The following is a 24517-nucleotide window of genomic DNA, read 5'->3' on the forward strand; positions in this document are numbered from 1 at the left end:
TAATTTTATATTATCAATTAATCAGTCTAACATTTATAGGGAGAAGAAAGGTCTGAATGTGAAATATCCATGCAACAAATCCTGCAGCAGGCAATTACCATTTATAGACACGAAAACGATCAAATTACAGAAAGTGTGAAGTCAAAATGGAAAATGGAACTAACTTCATTTGTTTAAGGGAAGCACAGTGCACATTAAACTGACCACCACAAATCAGTGTCTGTGTGTTTTCGATGGCATGAGATACCATTCATTACTGTCATGCCTTGCTGCCTTCTTTTGAGATTCCTAAAATGTCATACCATTTATCAACACAAACATAGCCTTGCTGTGTAACCCTGTCCTTTGAACAATTTCTTGTAAGCTGGAGCTATTCAGAAAAGTGTAATAATACAACACTCATGTCAGAAAGTCAGAGAAGTATCCATGCTAGTCAAAGAATGAAGAACAAGGACGTCTTTTTTTTTATCCAACTTCCAATAACTCTAAAATTAGCATTAATTACATAAAACTCTACTGAATGCAGACTATTTGTTCTGTGGCTCATAAAAAAAGTTTTGTAAATTCATAATTCTGCCACATTTTGAAGTCTGTTAAAGTTTCTAAACTTCTGCAGAACACAGTTCTGTTATTATAAACGTATTTAAGAACTGTTGGTGAACTTACAACATACTGTACAATTTGAAACAATGGATAAACAATGGTCAGTGCTGAAAGTTTGAACTCGTTCATTTGAGAGATGTGTTGAGGTAAGTATAAAATGTTCATGGTTAATGGAAAATATTCATTGTATTGATCGTTGTTGCAGTCGCTTTAGCTATATGGGTTATATCCTTCCAAGGACATAACAGCCAACCAGCTTCCAAAACTTCAGGGCACCTTCCATGCAACCAAATTGTCAGCTAGCTCAAGCTAAGTTGGCTAAAAGACAAGTTTAGGTGTTAATTCCTTCAGAGCTTTCCTGTAAGGCTGAACCCTGAAAGGGCAATTACAGAAACAACAAAAAATAAATGTCCACACCCTGGCATTAAAAAAAAAAAACAAAAGTAAGGGGGGGGGGGTGGGTAGAAGGAGAGAGCAGCTTCTGTAACAGTAATCATTTGAATATTTACTGTTATGGTAAGTTTAGTTACACAACTGTACTTTACTGCTGTATACCATCTAGTCTACAGGCACCTGGAATTTCTTGTACTTCATATTTCTCTGTAATTCCTCCTTTCTATTTCTCCCAAAATACCTCTTCTAACACCACTTCTTATCTTTTTTTTTCTTTTCTTCTATACCTGTTTCTTCTAAAAATTCTCTCACTTCAATTTTCACTAATACCCCTCAGAATATATATCACGTTAACCTCTTTAACTCTGTCACTAGAATATCCTCCACATGTCATTCAATATTCTATCCTCTTTTACCCCCTTAACATCATTTGTCTCCTTCAAATACCCCTTACTGCTACTGCTACTATCTCTATGCTATCATATTCTCTTCCCCTGTGCCTTACTGGTACCATCATCTAAGCTCTACCTTTACACACTCAAAATACAATGTTATATAATAACTAAATCTGCTCTGCTAGTAATGCTCATCTCAAATTTAGAATTTTAGACTGAACTTTAAAATCTGGCTAATGTTATCTATGCTCATGACAATTTGTATTATATCTAAAGATATATGTATGCTTATGTTTAATTGTCAGTACTACTAATCTTTGTATTTTACCAGTAACCTATGCAATATTAAGCTATAACTCTTATATCTTATATGTTTGTATTGTTCTTGAAGCTTTTCTCCCCGGGCCTCCAATGAAAATGGGTTCCTGACCCAGTTGGACTTTCCAGGTCACCAAATGTCAATAAACAAATAAATAAATAAATAAATAAATAGTTTCTATAGTCTACAGCTTAAAATGGAGGTAATTCATAGGGCTCTAGTGAAGTCTGGTATCCCACATGTGACCCAGAGGGTGACAGGACTAACAAGAGACGGATTAGTCCAGATAAAATCACTTTAGCTAGCACATCTAGGAGGCTGTCTCTCTCTCTCTCTGATACCCTCCCTGCAGGAGGAATAAAGACACCTTTTTAAAGTTTCTAGTAGTTTATTCAGTTGTAAAAATGGACCAGGTTTTTTGTTTGTAATATTATATGAAAAAACTGGGGAATACTCACAAGTGACAACAAGACAGCTGAAATAATATAGCAATAACCCACGCCTGGGTGTGGGTAATGCGGGATTTACCCATGGTTGGCGTGGTTTGCCCTCGGGACCAAACAAAGACAACCGTGGGTAAATCCCGCATTACCCACACCCAGAAATGGGTTATTGCTATTATACTATGACATTATCTAAGAAAAGAAACAATTACTTTTCTTAAATAATGGTATTGTATAATGCCTCTTTGCTGCCCTTCCGCAGCTGTCTGGCATCCGCGGCAGTTCTGATGTACTGCGCATGCCTACGCAGTACATCAGAGCTGTGGCCAAAAGCAACGGAGAAAGCAAGATCTCCATTGCTTTTTACTGTTTTGCTATGTTAAATGGGTTTAACATAGCAAGACAGCTTTAAAATAAGCAATGGACATCTCCATTGCTTATTTTAAAGCTGTCTCGCTATGTTAAACCCATTTAACATAGTGAGACAGCTTTAAAATAAGCAACGGAGATGTCCGTTGCTTATTTTAAAGCTGTCTCGCTATGTTAAACCCATTTAACATAGTGAAACAGTAAAAAGCAACGGAGATCTTGCTTTCTCCGTTGCTTTTTTTTTAAACCTGTCTCGCTGTGTTAAATGGGTTTAACATAGCGAGACAGCTTTAAAATAAGCAACGGAGATCTCTGTTGCTTATTTTAAAGCTGTCTCGCTATGTTAAACCCATTTAACATAGCGAGACAGGTTTAAAAAAAAAGCAACGGAGAAAGCAAGATCTCCGTTGCTTTTTACACACTGTGTCGCTATGTTAAAGGAGTTTAACATAGCGAGACAGCTTTAAAAAAAGCAACGGAGATCTCCGTTGCTTTTTTTAAACCTGTGTTGCTATGTTAAACCCTTTTAACATAGCGAGACAGTGTTTTAAAAAAAGACTTATACTAATGGAAAAAGTCCGGGTGACCGGACCTTTTTCCATTAGTATAAGTCGATTTACAACATGCACGCTGGCCAATCAGCATGCACGTTTTGGAATATTAATGGGGGGTCATGGTATAATTGGGAACAATCCCTCCTTTATGTGCAAAAATTGTTTAAACTTGAAAAGACAACTGTGCACAGGGAATTGTAATACTAGGTCAAGTAATTTGCTGTCTGCCAGACTTGGTTCATACAGTTGCAGGCATTGCAGAGCCTGTACATATATTTCACATGAACAAGTGTTTAAACATCCACAGATAAAATATATTTTTAGTCCCAAATTCTATGCAGATTGTAGTACAGCAAATGTGATTTACTTAGCCACATGCAAGTCCTGCACAGGATTCTATGTTGGTAAGACCAATAAGAGATTAAAATATAGACTTTTTATTCTTATGAGATTAGGACTTGCAATATGAACAATGCACTAGCTAAACATATTAAAGAAAATGCTGGACATAAGTTAGTTTTTAGAGTACAAATAGTTCATGTGGGTCACCGGGGGGGGGGGGGTCTCACTAACTATACTGAAACAGTAGAACTTAAATGGATCTTGAGGCAACAGGCTGATAACATCCTGGTATTAATGCTTGTGTCTCTTTAAAACCTGCATTGAAAGGGAGGAAACTGGTTTAATGAAGTGATGAATTAACATAGCTGATTGAACATTTAACTGTTTTTAAACTGAGTTGTGATTTTGTGTTTTTATGATCTGAAGAAGCATTGGTTTTACAACATGAAAGCGCTTATCTGGTCCATTTTTACAACTGAATAAACTACTGGAAACTTCAAAAAGGTGTCTTTTTCCTCCCACAGGGAAAGTATCAGAGAGAGAGAGTCTCCTAGATCTGCTAGCTAAAGTGATTTAATCTGGACTAACTCTTTATACCCTGTTTCTTGTATCTTCTACGGCTTCAGCTACTACCATATAAAAAGCAATGGCTAAAAGTTTATTTTCAGTGTTTTTGAAAAAAATACTTGCCAGGAAAGGATCTCTTACATTATACATGCAGAAGCATGTTTTCAGACATAATGTGTGGATGAACTAAAACTGTAGGCATAGTTTTGATATATGATAATACATGGTGAGAATCGAACCTTTGCAGTAACAAACTGAATCAAAAGCAGCATATTTCTGCAAACCTTTTTTTTTTTAGGGGGGGATATCAAGTTAGATGCACTCACTCGTGATATATTCTGAACATGTTTCTGTAAGCATACTGCATTAAAAATATGACATGGTCCTCAGAAGTATAAAATGATATATGATGGTGTGCCCTGCATTACACAGTGTCATTAGTCTAGTTACAAATTCAGTAGGGTATGTTAAGCATGCACTGCATTTAAACATTCAAGGTTTAATGTAACAGATTGTCACAAATGTTTGCTTTTAAGTTTGAACCTGTCTCATTTTTGATGAAAGCGACAGAGTCTCTTGGCAAATAAAAGCACTGTGCAGGATTCCACCAAGGAATGTTCTTTGTGATGTAAGAATATCTGGACTTATGCATCATGCATATTTCTCAACAATATGGTATTGTACAACATTATTAAAAATGGCTGCTGTAGAAAGACTACTTTTAATCACATGCTAATAAGATACTGACTGATTATTTGCATTCCATATATTTCTGTTATTTTCACAAAAGAACAGTGTGTTCATTTAAATACTGCATATCTGGAGAGTTATGTATCATCATCTATATTTTTACATTCTTGGCTGAATAAGGCTTGACGAATGCTTCCTGCCATGTAAACGACATAAACGCTATGCATTTATGTATTTATTTATGTATGTATGTATGTTTTGTAAGCATTGTGGTTAAAAACTGGTCCATAAATGCTATGATACAGCAGATAATGGGGAAATTAGCCTGGCTCTGTGGTGTAAAAGTATGAAGTCCTTACTAGGATCCACACCATCTGGGTTCAGTTAGCAGTTCTGGCATTGGAGAAGGCAGGCAAAGAGGAGAAGGAGTGAAGGGGTGTGGTGCATTCACATCTCCCTAAGAAATGGTGAGGGTTTTACGCATTCTGGGACATGAGTTGATATGATTCGCTGTAGTGGAGGACAGGAAAAACTATTGATGGTACTTTCAGGGCAGGTAAAGCTGCTTAGAGGTATGTTCCCTTGTGGCCATGAGGGAGACAGCCTTTGTGATCAGCCCATTGAATGACTTCCTTGAAGTATGGCCAAGCATGTGCTGGAGGTTATAGACAGCAAGCAAGCAAAAAATCCTCTTCTGGCCTGGTGAGTATGAATGAGTCAATTAGGAGGTGGCTGGTGATTGCCAATAAGTGTGGGAAAGGGCAACAAAAAAACAAAAACAAAACTAACTAAAAGAAAAGAAAGAAAACAAGACAATGCAGCAAATAGAGTTTCTGAGCTGTAAACATTCCATTAGAATACTCATACATGTACATAAAAATGACCTTCACCTTTCAGAAAGCAGGTTAAGTATAAACAAATAACACTGGACCTCACCATAGAACATTAAAGCATAATTAATTTAAAAGAGATGACATACCCCCCCCCCCCCAAGCAGCATCTGGTCATGTATTTTTGTTTTTCTCACTGACTTGCATATCAGTAACATTCATTTATTCTCTAATAGGTTCATAGGTAAGTATTAGGTTAGCTGCCATTTGCATCCATTACAGGCCTAGCCAAGTTCCATTTTTGTGCTCAAATAAACCTATCCCATATGGTTAGAAATTGACCTAACCCATCACGTGGTCAATAATTATATATTATCCCTAATGAGAATAACTGGGATCATACCATAAATAATTTGAGGGGACCCATGATTTAGGAGCTGCCTCTGTCCATTAGTAGTATAGTGGAAGTCCTGGAGTAAATTTAATGTTTCCTACCCATGTATCTAAGTTGCATTTGAATATGAACAGGAATTAATTTTGTTTTATGTGGATGGGGAGTCTGTTCCACAGCAGTAGTATCCTCTGCAGGATGTAAATGTTCCTCCAAACCATTCTGATGATGTTGCAGAAGAGGTATAGATCTATAGACTAAGTATTTCTGATGCCATTTGTCTTGCTGATATGCAATAAATGCATCAGTATTGGGTCAGATGTCTTGTATGCCAGACATAGGTCATCTCCTTTCAGTCTGTAGGATACCGAGTATATTGAGTCGAGTCAAGTCAATCCATTTAGGACATGCTGTTTAGGCCTTATATCCTTTTATTAAAGTATCTATGTTGATGTTCCAGTTGTTGCATGTGTCTGGACAGATATATCCAATGACTGGCCTAATGAGAGCTGAGTAAAGGGGAACAGTGACATGCCTAAATCAAGACACAATCCCTTTGTTTATAAACTATGCAATTTAGGAGGACTTTCTTACAACAACAGATACATGTTGATTAAAAGTTAGGTCACTGTCCACATAAGTTCCCAAATGCCACACAGCTAAGTCAACTCTTAGGGTTGTATTGTCATTGTGGTACTTCCCTGGGGTAGATGACTTCCCAAAGGATACAGTAATCCATTTTTGCCATGGATGCTGAAGATATTACCTTGGAAATCAGCATAACCAAAAATAAGGATTTCCTGATTATGGTAGCTACATAATGGTCAAATTAGAGAGAACTGTCTACATACTGTCCAAGTCTCCTATGACCATGTCTGAAAAGTAGTACCACTTATAAAGTATGAGGTAGAATCATTTTTTTGCTGCACACTACTACACTACACTTTTTACATTCAGCTGGAACCCATTTTTGGCGCATCAGGTATGTGCATATTCTTTCCCTAAGTTGGAGCTGTTTAGCAGCAGTGAATAACTAGATAACAGCACCCAGCTTGCAGATATCAGCAAACATGGTCAGATATATTTTTGGGATTTTGATTTGGATGTCTGAGAAATAAATAGCAGATAATAGAATACACACTACTGATCCCAGTGATAACCCACTAATTGTAATTTTTACATTCAGAGAGAATACCAGCATCTTTCAAAACTTGGGGTCTGTTGGATAGCCAGTTTACTATCCAATGGACAATGTAGAGGTTTACTTTACGTTTGTCTTGCTTTTCAATAATACCATCATGTAGGATTATGCCAAAAGCCTCGGAAAAAAAATGTAAATTAAACGTACATGCAAAGTTATTTCTGGATTGAAATAGTATTTCACTGGTACATCATACTATCTTATTGTATCGTGAAAATGAATGCAAAAACTAAAGACGAAACATTAAATTATTTTAAAAATGTCAGAATTTATACCCAACAATTGCTGTTAAATATAACAATGAAAATAATAATTAGGAACATATACTAGCACAACCACAGCGGAACTCCGATCCGCTAATGATTGGTAGTGGATTTTTACGTGCCGGGTTACCAGTCCTGACATACAACCTTCAACGAAGGCACACCCCATCCACGTATGCCTCCACACAGAAGACGCTCTAGCTGAGAATCGAACGGGACAACGTCTTGCTATGAGGTGACAACGCTACCGCAGCACCACCACCGCAGTATAAATGTGTGTGTGTCTTTCAGCTTTTCCCGGTTAGGGGTCGCCACAGTGGAACTCCGGTCCACTAATGATTGGTAGTGGATTTTTACATACCGGGTTACCAGCCCTGATGTACAACCTTCAATGAAGGCATGCCCCATTCACATATGCCTCCACACAGAAGACGGTCTAGCTGAGAATCGAACGGGACAACGTCTTGCTATGAGGTGACAATGCTACCGCAGCACCACCACCGCAGTGTATACTAGCACAACTATTAGATAAAAATAATATAGAGGGAGATAGTACTATTGCAAAAGGTGTTGTTGAACAAGACAACATGCATTTACACTTTAAAAATCTTACACAATCACAAGACAATATTGCACAAGGAGAGTATAACAAAGTGAATGTGAAAAAAAGAAACAGAATTAGAGCTGATCCTGGGGATGAATGCAAGCAAAATGACATGTCAATAAATAAACAAATAAATAAAACAAACTAAAGTGATGTGTGCTTGAAGGTAAAGGTAGCATATCTAGGGATAACGATTTTAGAAATGAAATCTTAATCTTTTGCTACTATATGATTAAACTAGCAATAAAACAGCTGCCTTAAATAAAAAAAATGATATTACATTTTTTGCATAACTGGGTTTAAAATTATTAAAATTGTTGTTGCCAAAATGATTCTCAAATGTTTAACAGCATAACCAAAGTATAGTCTGATTGCTATATACACAGAAACAAATAATTTTGCATATTGAAAACATTGAAAAAGATCAAACTGATGAGGTACTTTGTAAAATTATATCATTGGATAAAGGGCAGATTATTTACAAAAGCACAAATTTATAATTGCTGATTAAATAAACTATGTCTAGTCTATAACATAAAGATGGGTATATATTGGGAAGACTCCACATATAATTACAAATAATATTCAGGTGACAGATTTCATTTAAGTATTGATGGACTGACATTTGTAGTAAGTAAAATTTCAGACTACACAAATTCTTTTTAGAAGTAAGAACAGAAAGCAACTTAATTACACTACAAACAGAAGATCTAATTCAGTTTTGAAATTTTGTTTTTATAACATACAGAGTCTGTGAAACACATTTGACAAACTAATAGGAATAATACACGAACATTATAACTGTTGATATTGTAAAATCTTGAAACACGGCAATTTTATATTTAAAAACATTTTAATAAATATGAACATTTGAGGAAGAACATCAAAGGGGGTGTTGTAACCTTTATGGGTTTATACCACAATGACATAGTTATTGATTAAAACATTGGGTAACATAGAATGGGTAATTGTTCGGTCACTAGATACCACTGTGAATATATTAGTAAATATTGTGCTATATTAATGTATTCCACAATTTGAATATTTGTCTGTTTTAAATGACAACTTGAATATGAAAAATTGTATTCTTACAGTAGATTTAATTACTCTAAAATGTCATGGCACTTGTCAAGCATGTTATGAAAAATAACTAATGGGTATTATTTCTTTATATGGCTTTTCACAGTTAGTGATAGATTATACCAAGGGGAACAATATTTTAGATTTAATTACTACTGATAGGCCAGATTTAATTAGTGATTTAGCAGTTGAAGCCCCCTCATTGCCATTTTAATTTATGTTGCTTGTATCTTTTTGCTTTGAAGTGATATTCCTTTGTTCAAGAAGGTTAGTCTTTTCATATGTGCACTTAATGTTTCTCACAAGTTAAGTCAATATCTGAGCAGACCCCCAGGTTACCTCATGTAATTCTTTTTAATTTCTCCAAATCTTTTGGGTTTCTAATACTATGACAGGAATGGACCCCATTCCTGAGTCAAAGTACAATTAAAGTTCATGAAATTAGTATTGTTTCAATCTTTGATGTTAGCAAAAAGTGCTCTACACAGCACCCACAGTGTGCCCAGTAATGAATCCTTCTGCAATTCGAATGGAGTTACATGGACTGGTATCATATTTAAATTCAATTGTAGATTCTTTTTTATAAGACCTGTTGCTCCTAATATTGAAACTGTCTAGGTATCTTTCTTTCACATTGCTCTCATTTCTGCCTGCAGATCCTGATATTTTATGACTTTGTGTCTCTCTGTACAGAAGACACTGTAGTCACTGGGTGTAGTGATTTCAATGATCAATGCTGCTTTTGTTTTGTTTTCTTGGACCACTATAACTGGTTTTCTAGCATCATTCTTTTGAACTGTTGGTAATGGGTTATCCCATGTGATATAAACCTCATTATTTTCTATGATGCATTGTGGGTGATGTTTCCAGTGTTTTTCAGTTACTTCAATACTATAATGTTTACACAACCCCAGTGTAACTACTTATAAATGATGGATTCTTCCAACATTTCATAACTATTATATATTCTTACTTGTATTCATTTGTTAACACTGTTATTATGCATAACTACATCACCTTTGTACTTTATTGTTTTTGTGTGGAGCATTTCTCCCCGGGCCTCCACTGAAAATGAATATGTGTCCAGTAGACTTTCCTGGTTAACAAATGTAAAATAAAATAAATAAATAAAAACAGTCTTGCCACATTATTATACCTTTCAGAATACAGTCCTTCTACCATTAGTATATCACAACCAGCAACAAGGTGTGCGACTGTTTCCAATTCGGTTTTGCATAACCTGTATTTGTCTGTTTTCCCCACATGTTCAAGGGACTTTGTAAACCAGTGTGTACATAGCACACTATCTTGGGCTGCCAATATTAACCTTTCATCTCTTGGTTTGAATTTGCCTTTCCTTAACCATTCCTGCATTTGTTCCTGATCAACATGAGGTTCTTGCAAAGGTTTTCTATACTTACAACTATATTTATGTTTTTCCACATTTCTTGCCTTCGCATCTGGTCCTTCACCTTATATTTTTTCTTTTGCTTTTTTTGGCACATTCAGTTGCTGTCTGATTTTTATCTACTTCTGGTATGATTTCCATTCCTGCTTGACGCCGATATGCTTCTGCTAAATTACGCAGAGAAGTCATCTTAGATTTATTCTCCTCATGTTTCAAAACTTTCACTACATTTGGGTCTTGTGAGGGCAGAAAATATGTGTGGAGCCCCACAATTGCAGATCTATACATGTAATCAATTTCAAGGAGGCCCATCTCTCCTTCAGAATGGGGAATATATAATCTTGGTATACACTGATTTTTATAAATCATTTGGTGAGCATGAAGCATCCTTCTTGTTTTCCTATCTAATTTAACACTTTATCTAACACGATTTGGGACCAGTCAATCACTCCAAAACTATCAGTTAGGACAGGAGGAGCAAATAGCTTGGATTTTGTTCCTAGATGCCAATGCTGTTTTCAGGATTAATTTAAGTCTTCTAAAGTACTCCTTACTAAGTTTTTTTCGCACTTGTTCATATTTTAATGTTGATCTTTCATCAATTCCCAAATATTTATGCACTCCCTCTGCTGAAATTCTTTTATATCACACTCTTGTCCCAAACTGATGTCTTCCTGGTGCTGCAGTTTTTCTGCTTTAAAGGTTGCTTTTGCACACTTATCAAGACCAAATTACATTCTTATATCATCTGAAAATGTTTTGACAACCTGCAGTTGTGTTTTCAGTTCCTCATCTGATGAGCTAAACAGTTTTAAATCATCGACAAAGAGAAGATGAGTAGCCTTTACACTTTGTTGTTTTCTAAGAGCTAAATTGTAGCCATGGCCTAAGCTGTTAAGTAAACAGGTTAATGGGTTAATGGCAAGGCAGAATAGCGATCGTGAAAGAGAATAACCCTGGAATATCCCCCTTTGAGTTTTTTTCCTGGGATAATAATTTGTCCTTTATCATGACTTAATTGCAAAGTGGTCTGCCACTGTTTCAGGGTCACTGTAATTTAGTCAATCAATGTAGGGTGTATCTTATACATTTTAAGGACTCTTATAACCATGGCTGTGGGATACTATCAAATGCTTTTTTATAGTCAATCCATGCCATACTTAAATTCTTCCCCTTTTTACAGTTCTCCAGTATGACTTTATTTAACAACAAATGATCCTTTGTTCCATATGAATTTCTTTTATTGTCCTTTTGTTCTACTGACATAATTGAGTTTTCTTCTAAATGACTACAAACCCTGTCAGAATCAATTCCTATGTATAGTTTATATGAAGTTGGAAGGCAAGTTATTGGCCAATAAATTTTACAGTGGCTTGCAGATTCACTCTTAAGCAGGAACATTGTTTTGCCTGTTGTTAGCCAGGTTGGTGTCTGTTCGGGGTGCACATATAATAGTTCTTACTCATGGCTAAGTCTCCATGTAAAGATGTTAATACTTTTAACCAAAAGTTAGATACTGCATCTGGGCCTGGGGTTTTCCAATTAGAGTTTTTTCTTAACTTTGTTTCAATCTCTCTGACTATTACTTCACCCCATTTCATATCCTGTACCTTTAAGCTTCTTACTCTTTCTTTTACTTCTTCTATCCATTCAGCATCTTTGTTATGTTCCACAGGATCTTCATAGATACTTCTCAAGAATGTATCTGTTTCCTCTTTTTTTTTGATGGTCTTTCATACCTTATTTCCCAATTCTCTATAAAACTTTTTTGAGTCATTGATAAATTGCTTATTTTGTACTTTTTCTTTATATTTATCTGTGTATCTTCCATCTGTGCTGAAATTTTTAGTTTATTTGTGATAGTGTAGGATAGATCCTGGTCTGTTCTAATACTGTGCATTGCTTTTATCACATCTATCTTTCTTAGTATTTTTGTTGATCTATTCCCTCTTCTATAGTCTTCTAGTAGTGACACTTCTTGTCTTAATTGCTTTATAGTTTTCTCTAACTGATACTTCCATGATGGTATTCAATTGTTCCCCTTCTTTTCCCTTAATACCCTGTGATCTTGTGGTAGAACTTTATCGTTTATTAATTTAGCACCACAGTAATATATCCTGTTTGCTTCTGTTATATTACATGGATCTCTATGGACAGTCCTAATTACTGTGTTCATTTCTTTTATCAAACTTCTGACTTTTTGAGTTTTATCGACCTTCTCCAGTCTATTTCTCTCATTGATCTTAATACATATATCCATGCCTATTAAATCAAGCAACTCTTCTCTTAATTCATTTTTTTCCAAACTGAGGGCATATCCCTTGTTTTCCATTTCCTGCAGGCATTCTATGTCAAGTTCTATAGCATCTTCCTGTGGCACCTTCTCTTCAATTTCATCCTCTGCCATCCATTGCTCTGTCATATGGGAACTCACTGGCCTATCACTTCTCAACACTGACTGCATCAGAGTTTCCACAGTTTCCTATTCCTTTCCTTGCTGTCTAGCTTCAAGTGAACGTTTATACTGGTTTCCTGTCGAAGGCTTCAAAATATCTTGATATGGCACCTGACCAATTGCTTCCTGTTCCACTGGTTTCCTCTTAATTTGGATATCAATTGCTCTATCCTGTTGTGGTTCTTTCTGCATTCAATTTTCTACACTGAATCCTTCACTTTGCAAGTACTCCATAACCTCAGTTTCTATTTATTTAAGTTCTTCATTACTAATATCCTTTTCTACTTTTCCTCTTTGTCTTCTTGTCTTTTGTATTGTAAAGTTTTCCATATCTGGTTTCCTATGCCTGTATTTCTCTTCAAATATCTTTGGTGCTGCTTTTTTTGTATTGGTTAGTTTTGCTTTCTCCTTTGCATAAGTATTACACCAAATTAAATCTCTTTTTCTTTCCCATGTTCAGATTTCATCTTCAGATGTCTCCTGATCTTCCTGTTTCTCCTTACTTTGGGGACTCACTCCATCATGCCGTGATGTAACCTGTGTTAGACCTTCTACACCAAATCCCTCACTTCGCAGGCACTCCATAACCTCAACTTCTATTTTTTAACTTCTACTTTACTAATCTTCTTCTCTACATTCTATCTTTGTGAAATTATTTTTTATTGTGAAATTTTGCATATCGGGATGCCTTTGTCTGTATTTCTCTTCGAATATCTTTGAGGCTGCCTTCCTTATATTGATTAACTTGGCTTTCTCCTTTGCATAAATATTGCACCATATCAAATCTCTCTTTCTTTCCCATGCCCATATTTCTTTTTTATACTTTGTAAATATCTCTAGTTTTTGTTGTTTATATTTTTGCACTTCCTCGGATGCTTCCTTTTCCAAACAGATCAAAGTTTCTTGATCAATATACTGTTTTTCATAAATCTGTTGTATTAATGAATGCAAATTTTCATTTGAAGCTTCTGACAGTTTTTCTTGTGGGAAATATTTTTCTTTCCTCTAATTTCTCTCTTAATCATTTTGTATATCTTGTGTCTGAAAATTCTGGGCTTTTTACAGAGTAGTAACAATACGTAATTTCTTACTTATCCTCAATAGTCTACTCTATCGTCTTTATGGCTCTTCTTTGGACTATCAGTTTTTGTGATGTTTGTGGACTGCTGCTTCCTTCTACAACAGGGGGGCCATCTTCTCCCTGGATCTGGCCTGGCCCCATTGTAGGAATGTTTCTGTAGTTTGAGGATTCTACACTGTCATTTTTTTCCAGTCCTGGCACCAGTGTGCCTACCAGGATTGGGCACTTTTTTGTCCAGGATATTGTGCACCCAGCTATCTCTTTTAATTTTTGACCTACTTCGCTCCATGATATATGCTATATAAATACAGTCTATGTATCAGTGTCGCCCTGGTGAGATTTTGTGAAAACAGGGTCCACCTTGTGAAGGTACTCACCAAGACATGAGGATGAATTCAGTTTCCACACTACTACTCTTCTTTGCTTGCTGACTTTTCATCTCTCCATTCAGACCCCCATTTAGCAATGTGGCTTCATTGATGCTGTCAGAGAGCTGAACTCTCACAAGTTTTGCTTATGATTATCACTGTATGCATTTAACAATCATTCCATTTGCTTTTTTGCTCTAAGATGCTATTTAAGCATTTAGTTGCTGGAAACAAAAATGAATATTTAACTAAAAGAACAGGAAGTGGTGAGTTCCTATGATAAACTGACACCCATTTTGCATGGGATTGGTGTTGGAATGAGCTGATTCTGCATGTGCCATCCATTTATAGTTCACTGCCAGTACTCAAAAAATGTTCTAGACAGGGGTTAAGGTGATACCATGCTGGGATGCCCTGGTCAGCTCTCTGTCCCCTTCTCCTGCCAGTACTCCAAAATTGTTCTCAGCAGCAGCCATGATGATACCATGCTGGGATGCCCTGGTCAGCTCTCTGTCCCCTTCTCCTGCCAGTACTCCAAAATTGTTCTCAGCAGCAGCCATGATGATGCCATGCCAGATGCCCTGGACAGGTCATGTCCCCTTCCTGGATATCTTATGCTCAGCATTTCTCCTGTTCATGATGCATCTGATAGAGCAGAGGCTCTTGGACATTGTAAATGGGAGATAGCTTTGATTGACCAAAATGAAAGACTGTTCAAGAAATAATCTAATGTGTGATGTCATACTATTTTACAAGTAAATCCTTTATCATTAGAATGGCATTAAACTCTACCTGACTTGTCTTGATTACTTCTCTTCCATGTATTCTATATGTCTTTGCTTTAATGCTTCTTGTTGTAAGCCAAAAGCCCCTCATTTTGAATTTTGGTGTTATCTGCAAATGAGTATTTATTCATTGTGACATTCATGATTGACCGTGTAACTTTTTATGTTGTTTTTTAGTCATTTAGGAAAATCTGATTCTTCATAGCCCCAGAGGTTTTAACATTCCAGGCCTGTCTATCAAGAACTGTTTCTTTAAGTTCTTGCAAATTCATATTCATTGCTACAGTAATGCTGTCATCCATCTTAGCCTCTGACACCCCATCCTCTTTACCTTCAATCTTTTCCAGCTTTAGTGTCTTCTCTGTTGAATTCCATCTTTGCATTTTATGGACTAGGTATCGAAGTTTTGGTTTTACAATTTTAATGAGGGCTTCATTTGAACAGTCTAGATTTATTTCCTTATTGAGTGATCCAATCTTGTTGCACTCTACAGAGCCCTCAAAAGACAACTCCAATACCATCCTTCAAAACTTGTTCAAAAGCATCAATTGTCCAGTGTCCAGTACACAGCCTTACTTTTAGTCCACCTCTCATGCGCTTATGTTATTACTCGCTAAACAATAGCTTTGAGTATTCAGAGATTTCTTGGCAATGTGATGTCTTTGTTCTTAAAGATCTTATCAAGATTTGCCAGAACTTTATTTCCAACTATCAAGTGTCTTTTAATTTAATGCATGCAATCACTATCTGTAGAGATGTTTAAGCCTAGGAAAATAAAGCCTGTCACTGCCTAAATTTTTCCAATTTGCTAAGAACTGATAAGGTTAGATGTCATTTTGTTTATGGTAAGCAACAAATCAGCATTTGTACTTTTTGCTTTCACCTTCATCAACAGGCATTTCAGATCCTTAATCTCAGCCATAAAAGTGGTATGATCGGCATATCTGAGTTTGTTAATATTTCTCCCAGTAACTCTGATTTCAGTATGTGAATTGTTTAATCCAGCATTCCATATGATGTTGTCATTATGTAACGTGAATAAGTAGGTTGACAATACATATCCATCTCTAACTATTGCTTCCTCTTCAACATACAGATTACTGCAGATGTACATATTGTGATTTGGCATTCCCGTTTCTCTAAAATCTTCTCACAGTTTCTTATGGTCCGCATAGTGAAAAGCTTTACAAAGGTCAATAAAGCAGAAGTAAGTATTTTTCTAGAACTCCCTCATTTTCTTCATTATTCAGTACATACTGGTCATTTGATCTTTGGGGCTCAGTACTTCTAAAACCAGCCATTACATCTGGCAGCTCTCAGTCTATTTATTTCTGGGGCCTAGCTTTCAAGATGATGAACATTTACTCACAAGCATGTAAAACAAGTTTGACTGATAATTTGCGCACTCTTTACCATTGCCCTTTTTGGGAATGGAATTTAAATTGACCTTTCCCAATGCTACGTCCAGTGTTGTGTTTTCCAAATTTGCAGAGGATTTCCAAGCAGCACTGTAACAGCCTCATTTTGCAGGATTTTAAGAATTTCACATGGAATTCCATCACCTCCTGTGACCTTTTAATCATGTAACTTAGGTTTGACTAAGTTGGTTACTCAGCATCTGTATAGAATAAAGAATGTAGGACTCAAATTAACATCTGCATGTAACAGCAGCTCCTTATAACTTATTAGAATAAGCTGTAATTTTTCTGACAGTCACTTTTCACATCTAAAAATCTGAAACAAACCAGTTTCTACAGCAACTCTATAATGATAGTGATTGCCTTCCATTATAATGAGTGTACAGCTTCAGCTATTATTTTGTCTTCCAAAAACTTGCTTGTATAGCTTATCATCATATTAGTCAGATTCAGTCTTCAGTATTTGCTGTTAATTGTTTTCCCCTGTGGAAGAATGTGAGCAATATTTAATTGAAATGCAATTAATCACATTTTTCGGTTTTACTTACAGCCAGTTCGTTGGTCATGCAAAAGCATACCAGTTTTACTTGTTCTCTTAGAAAAAAAAGAAAAACCTGCTTAATGACTAATTGAAAATAAACAGGAATGCAGTCTATGCTTCCCCTAGGAAACAGTCAAGGGATGCACTTAAAGCTGAGTCAAAGTTCAAATCACCATCATTTGCCTTTCACCTTTTATTACTTTAGGCCAGATTCATTAACACCCACACTAAATGTACTTTAAGTGTATGCAATCTGTATTCAAAAACATCCCTACTACATTTTTTTGTGTTTTCTACTTACTCAGAAAGATTACATTAAGTGTACATGTAGTCCAGACTTTGTTTTAACCTTTATTAATCCCCCCTCGATATTTAAGGCTGTAAGAAAATCAGTAGGAAAGCTAAAATTAGGATGAAGAAGATGTGAGTTATGCTTGAGTCTTCTGTTCACTGAGAACTATGTATGCTTTGTGTAGGCGTTAATGAATCTTTTGTTATCTTAGAAAGCTGCATAGCAAAGATCAATAGATGTCACTAGGTTAAGGAATGCAAAATAGTCACAACTCTGTAATACAAGTAAATGCGGAAATGTCTCAATAAAATAATACCTTGACATTATTTCTTTATTTCTTATAAACAGATCAAGTTATTAAAACATGTTCAACTTTTATTAAAGATTTTATAACATGCAAAACAGAGATAGGGTAATATTTAATTCACACCAGAACTATAACTAAATGTAATGCCATTTTCATAAAAAAGCTCTCCACTTATTTAAAGTATCAGGCCCCTGTTTTCCAGGAATTTTATGGCTGCAAGTTACATGGGTCGATGTGCAAGATAAGGTTATTTTTTTCCAATACTTGAATTAATATCTTGACATATCTATTATTTCTGCCTTGGGAATAAATTAGAAGTGATGAGTAATATTTATGCTGAGGATTCTGAATTGGTGTCTTCACAGGTGATATATTATAGATTCACAGGTTCATAGGTACTTACTGAACTCTTGATCTGTGAGGATGTTAGGAACCTAGCCTTAAATTCCCATAGTAGTTTTTAGCCCTTACATTTTGTGAACAAATAACCCAGAAACAGATAGAACAAGGACTAGTTGAGCTGTTTATGTGATGCTCCAAGTCATGTCAGACAAGGGTGTTAAACTGGAAGTGACTTTGCAGTTACCTATCTCTTCATCCAAATTTTATTTGAATTGAGTTAGAGCAGCACTTTGATTTATGTGGAGTTGAAGACAGTTCCACAGAAGTGGAATTCTCTGTGATACATCGTATCCTTCTATTTATGTTGCAGAAGAAATTTAGATCCCTTAAGCAGGTGTTTATGCCATCATGGGACTTGTAAATATGTAACAGGTCTGACAAGAAAGGGTCTGTTGAGGCTGTATATGCGAAGCAGAGGGGCTGCCTCTCAGTAGTCTGTATGGGTCTATATTAGAATGTTGATGTAAGAAAAGAGTGAGCAACGAAAATAGCGAAAGTGAGAATGCCGAACGTATTTCCTCGGCCAGCAGGGTGATCATGGGGATGAGGAAATAAATCCTTTTCCCCAGTGTAGTGTGATCTCGGAGTTGGTATATTTAAGTAGGGGGTGTGGGGGGTGCAGCCCCCCCATGTGGGGGGGGTGCAGGGGGACTTGCCCCCCCTGCAAAAACATTTAGAAAAGTGTTTACTTTAGGTTTGTTCACTTAGGTTTACCTTACCTGTATGGCGCTGTTGCTTCCGGTATTATATTCGGCATTCTCACTTTCGCTATTTTCATTGTTCGCTCTTTTCATACATCGATATTTATGTGTCGATGAAAATGTATTCGCAAAAGTCAGCTTTCGCGTTTCTAATATAGACTCGTTTGTATGATACTGAGAAGATCAACAAGGCTTTGAGCTGGTCCACATAACATTTATAGTTTAGATGCTTGATTTTCTTAGTGAGAAAGCTTTGTGGTCATTCCAGCTCTGGCAAAGGTTTGGACAAGTGCATAACAAAAGGCACATTATACCCAATGACCGGCCTAATGAGTGCTGAGTACAGTGGAATGGTTACATCCCTGAACCTGAATGCCATATTTTTAGATATAAGCTGTGAGATAAAAAAGGACTTCCTTACAATATTGGATACATGATGACAGTTCATTGTTGCTAGAGGATCAAATTTCAGGTGTGTGTTGTCAATGTGATTGCAAGCATTTAGTTTTAGTACATGGTTTTGACACCAACTATTTGTCAGGGACAGGCTTGGGAGATCATGGGGAGTTTATAATGCCAATATGTCTGGAGTCATCTACAAACTTGGTTATCCATAAACCCTTAACGCTAGCCTTGACCTCCAAAAGGTAAAAAACAAAGAGGAGTGGCCCAATAACTAAACCCCCCCTTTTTTTTTTTAGTATGGAGAAACAACCACCTTTAGTTTAGTGCTTTCATTTTATACAGTGGTCCTGCACTGAAACCATGCATCACTGGAGTGCTTTCACTGGCCTTGAACAGGTCTCGATGATGATGCTTATATCAATGTTTTCCAGGGTAAAGAGTACTTGTTAGGAGTGGAGGGTTTGTTTGGGCTCCTAGCAATGAGCAGCAATACCCTGATGTTATCCAGATTCTGTTTTATGTACAGGTTTACTAGGCTAACATTGCCTAAAAAGGCACTATGGAAGTGGCTTTTGGGTTTATCCAATATGTAGGAACCTTGGAAGGAGGGGTAAAGGCCATCCCTGGCAAAGCAGTTAGGATAGGTTAACATCTCCTCCCAGCTTGATATATATTGTACCCCCTTTGATTGGCATCAGAAGCTATGCCAGTTGTTGAAATCAATAATCTTTTGTTCATAGTATGACATCTTTCCTGGTGATGGTAGAATGTAGCTCAAAACTAGGCTCATACCGGCCTCCAACACATATTCTAAGAGTTCCATCACATCACTTTTCATATAGCCCAGGGAGGTATGTCATTTCCACTCATATGTTCATTGATGTCATAAGAGTACTTTTAGTGCCAGGACATGAGTGCTTGCATAATGTGGTCAATCCTGGTACCTGATAATAAACAACTGACCATGATATCCTCCTCTTTGCATGGCCTGCTGAATGGTACATTGGTGCTTCTAACTATGAAGTCATCTATGACCAGGACATGTGAATGTTTGTCTTCTTGACATTTGAACTGAGTCAATGGGATTCTTAGATGTTATATTTTATTTTAGGTGCTCCTTGTGTTGTGTGTTTTTGAGGTTGCTTATGAAACTTATTTCTTAGGTTTCTTTTAAGATGCTTTTATTATTTAGGTAAGTTACTTTTCAACAAAAAACTCACTAATTTAGCCACTCACTAGGTTAACCAAGAATGACAAACAGTAGTGTTTCGCTACACACACCTAGGAATCAATATTTCCCTGCTCCTTCTCTCACCAGAAGTAAAACAGTTGCACTATTCCCAATCTGGTTCTTAAAAAGCAGGTGCCAGGCTCTTTGGTGACCAGCAGTCTCATTCCAAATGTTCTGTGGGTCTAGAGGATTGTTGTATCTTTCTTCTGGTAGCTGCCTTAAATAACATGTACAGTAGCTCAATGCAAGAGAGAGCTAGGCTACACAACAGTCCAAAACCAAACCAATAAGGGAAGTGTTACAGACACTGCCTCATCAGGGAGTCATTAGCCAATGCTTCTGATCTCCTTCTCTCACCAGGAACCAATCAATGTCACTTATTCCAAACCAATAAGGGAAGTGTTACAGACACTGCCTCATCAGAGAGTCATTAACCAATGCTTCTGATCTCCTTCTCTCATCAGGAACCAATCAATGTCACTTATTCCAAACCAATAAGGGAAGTGTTACAGACACTGCCTCATCAGGGAGTCATTAACCAATGCTTCTGTTCTCCTTCTCTCACCAGGAACCAATCAATGTCACTTATTCCAAACCAATAAGGGAAGTGTTACAGACACTGCCTCATCAGAGAGTCATTAACCAATGCTTCTGTTCTCCTTCTCTCACCAGGAACCAATCAATGTCACTTATTCCAAACCAATAAGGGAAGTGTTACAGACACTGCCTCATCAGGGAGTCATTAACCAATGCTTCTGTTCTCCTTCTCTCACCAGGAACCAATCAATGTCACTTATTCCAAACTCACTTCTAAGACTGTTAGTCTCTAGAAAGGCTAGAATATAATGTCATGCTCTTTCTCTTACCAGGGGAAAACAGAAGCAATAATCCCAAGCTGATTCATGAGATGTGATGTGTAGGCTGCCAGTGATTTGTAGACTTGCCAGGGATGTTTGTGATTTCAGAAATAGAACGGAACAAAATGGATTAATACTCCTTCTATTGCAGTGTGCAGTAAACATTGGGAAGATATGAAGAGATTGACTACAGTTTTAATAGTCTAAACGGAGGACCTTCAAAGTTTGAACTTCTAGTGCTCATTGGTATGAGCAGACGATGAGTCTAGAAGGAGCTTCCAAAATCAAACGTACAAAAGATGAGAACCACTCAAGAGTCAATAAATTTATTAGCACAACAAAAAAGGGGTAGGTGGGTGGGTGGGAAACAGTCTCAACACAAATCAAGTTACAACATTGTTGGTATTCTACTGCCTCATGCTAGAGGTGAGTCTGACTCTGACCATGATGGAAGTGAACATCGGGTAAAGTCAAAGACCATGCCAACAATGAAGGACACAGGGACCAAGCAAACTATATCCCATAGCCAGCAAGTGGACATGGCCTATGTGCATACCACTCAACCTCTTAGCACAAGTTGCTAGAATAACAGGTTTTGGGTTTGTATACATTTTCTGAAGTATAAAAAGTCTAGAATTCAAATATGTGTCATTATTTAGTGATTACAATCCTTACCAATTCTCCAAATAATCACAAATTTTACAAGAAAAGATGAAAAATATGAGCAAAAATCTGGAAAGTTGAGAGGTATGCCTATGTGCATGTGAAAATCACACAAGATACAAAGTGTCCAATTTGGACTGTCCCAATGACTGACAGGTTATGGTAATAGACTCGGTAAGGAAATTTTGTCTGTTCAGTCAGCACAGTCCTCATTGTTTATTGCAAGCTTATTCCACAAAGCATAGGGATGAATGTGTGGTTTTGTACACTGGTTGCTGTAGATGCCATGGATATTGCCTCCCCAAAACTAGCTATCTCAGTGGCTGTAGATGCCATGGCTGCCACCTCCCCAGAACTAGCTATCTCAGTGGCTGTATATGCCATGGCTACCACCTCCCCAGAACTAGCTATCTCAATGTCTGTGACCCTGTGAATGTGCAGAGACATACTAGATGTCCAGGCTAGTACCCCCATGATCTTCACAGAGATGGTACATGTTTTGCAGGACATCCGTGATGATCTACAGGAGTGCACCTCCCATTTATGTGGCATTCTGGAAATGTTTCATCACTTGTTGGTGAAATTCCAGCTCTCCATGGTTCACAGGACATATGTTAGAAGTCCCTCAAGTAGCTGGTCCACCTCTGACGCTAGTGCTGATCCCATAATAGGCCCATCATTGAATATAATGTGCTCTTCGGCATGTATCTCACCAAACACCTAAGCCAACATGAGAGGCCTCAATATTTTCACACCAAAAAGAGCTCAGGTCTCAGTACCCTAAACGTTCTGTCACTCTCCTTATTGTCATGCAGGGTGATCTTTGATTAACTTTTTGTGCTATGAATGGCCGAGTACTCTTTGAACTCCTTCTCCTAACTAGAACAAATGAAAAACCAAGCACCCATTCTACAGACCTACACCTACTGTATCACATCAATGAGATCAGATGACATGACAGACACCTCAGCCAGCATAAACCCTATTTCTGGAATAGGCCATCAAGCAAAGTATTTCCCTAGCAACCTTAAGAACCAGTATTGATAACTGCATGGGTGATAAATTTTCACCAGGAATATGTGATGAAAGACTACTTAATGGGGGGGGGGGCACTGTTAGCTTCCCACCAGTACTGATTATGTAACTAAGCTTCTTGATGGTCTATTTTGGTTGCAAGCTTAGTAATAAGCTAGGAACCTATGGAAAAAAAGAAAACAAAATGACATTCTGTAAATCTGTCATCCTTTACTATTACCCCTTCTAAAAACAAACCCTTGCCCCACCTCCCCTTATATTCCTCCTGCTAACTTATTTCACCTCAACCTTTTCTATGTATACCTTCTATTTCTGCTTCTCTCATGGCCCTCTCAGTCCATTAACTGATGTTTTAAGCACCTAACATTCCCCGTTGTACCTAATGATGCATTCACCAGCTCCACTTTAAGTTATTTGTCACGTCAGGTTTTACACATCTTGCATGAAACTTTAACCCAGCTCTCCTGTTCTGTGGATAGTGTGTAATATCCCTTCCCATTACAAAGTGAATAAATCTCCAGATTATCTAAATCTTTCCCTATATATCCACTGCTACATATCTGTTTTTCATACAACCATAGGCCCATCACATGTAGCACTACATCTGCAATGTATCTGCCTTCATTTCTTTCTCACCTATCTCTTTCCCTTACATTACGTTCCTGTGTCTCATTGAGGATTTATAAAACCCATGTAATAACAATGGATTATGTTGGACACTATTAGACACTGTCAACCATTCAAGCTTTTTCAAACATTCTACCTAAGTTGGTGGACAACAAGCAAAGAATGATATTACACACAGTACCTGATGGCTGGTGGTAAATGGTCAACACAATGATAACATGCATAGAATGACAGTGCACATAGTACCTGACTGCTGGTGGTAAATGGTCAGCACAATGACAACAAGCAAAGAATGATAGCACACACAGTACCTGACTGCTGGTGGTAAAGGCTCAGTCCAGTGACAACATGCAAAGAATAGCAAATAGCAAACAAATTGCTTTAATAGTACATATAATACAGAAATTGTCTTTTGAATAGACTCATTGTAATCCAAGATTGAATCTTAAATCAAGTCCAATGTTGTTGAAGCAATTTTTTTTATCTGCTGCTCAAACACCATGAACTGTTTTAGTTTTATTGATTTATCTTTGCTTTCACAGAAGTTCTCCTTTTGGATTCACAACATGCAAAGAATGATAGCACACACACAGTACCTGACAGCTAGTAGTAAATGGTCAGCATAATGACAGCTTACAAAGAATGATAGTACACACAGTACCTGATGGCTGGTGGTAAATGGTCAGCACAATGACAACATGCAAACATTGATAGTACACACAGTATCTGATGGCTGGTGATAAATGGTCAGCACAATGACAACATGCAAACATTGATAGTACACACAGTACCTGATGGCTGGTGGTAAATGGTCAGTACAGTGAAAACATGCAAAGATTGATAGTACACACAGTACCTGATGACTGGTGATAAATGGTCAGCACAATGACAACATGC

This window comes from Protopterus annectens, chromosome 11.part0, assembly GCF_019279795.1.
Source record: "Protopterus annectens isolate FY-2018-M chromosome 11.part0, PAN1.0, whole genome shotgun sequence".
In the NCBI taxonomy this organism is placed as follows: domain Eukaryota; kingdom Metazoa; phylum Chordata; order Ceratodontiformes; family Protopteridae; genus Protopterus; species Protopterus annectens.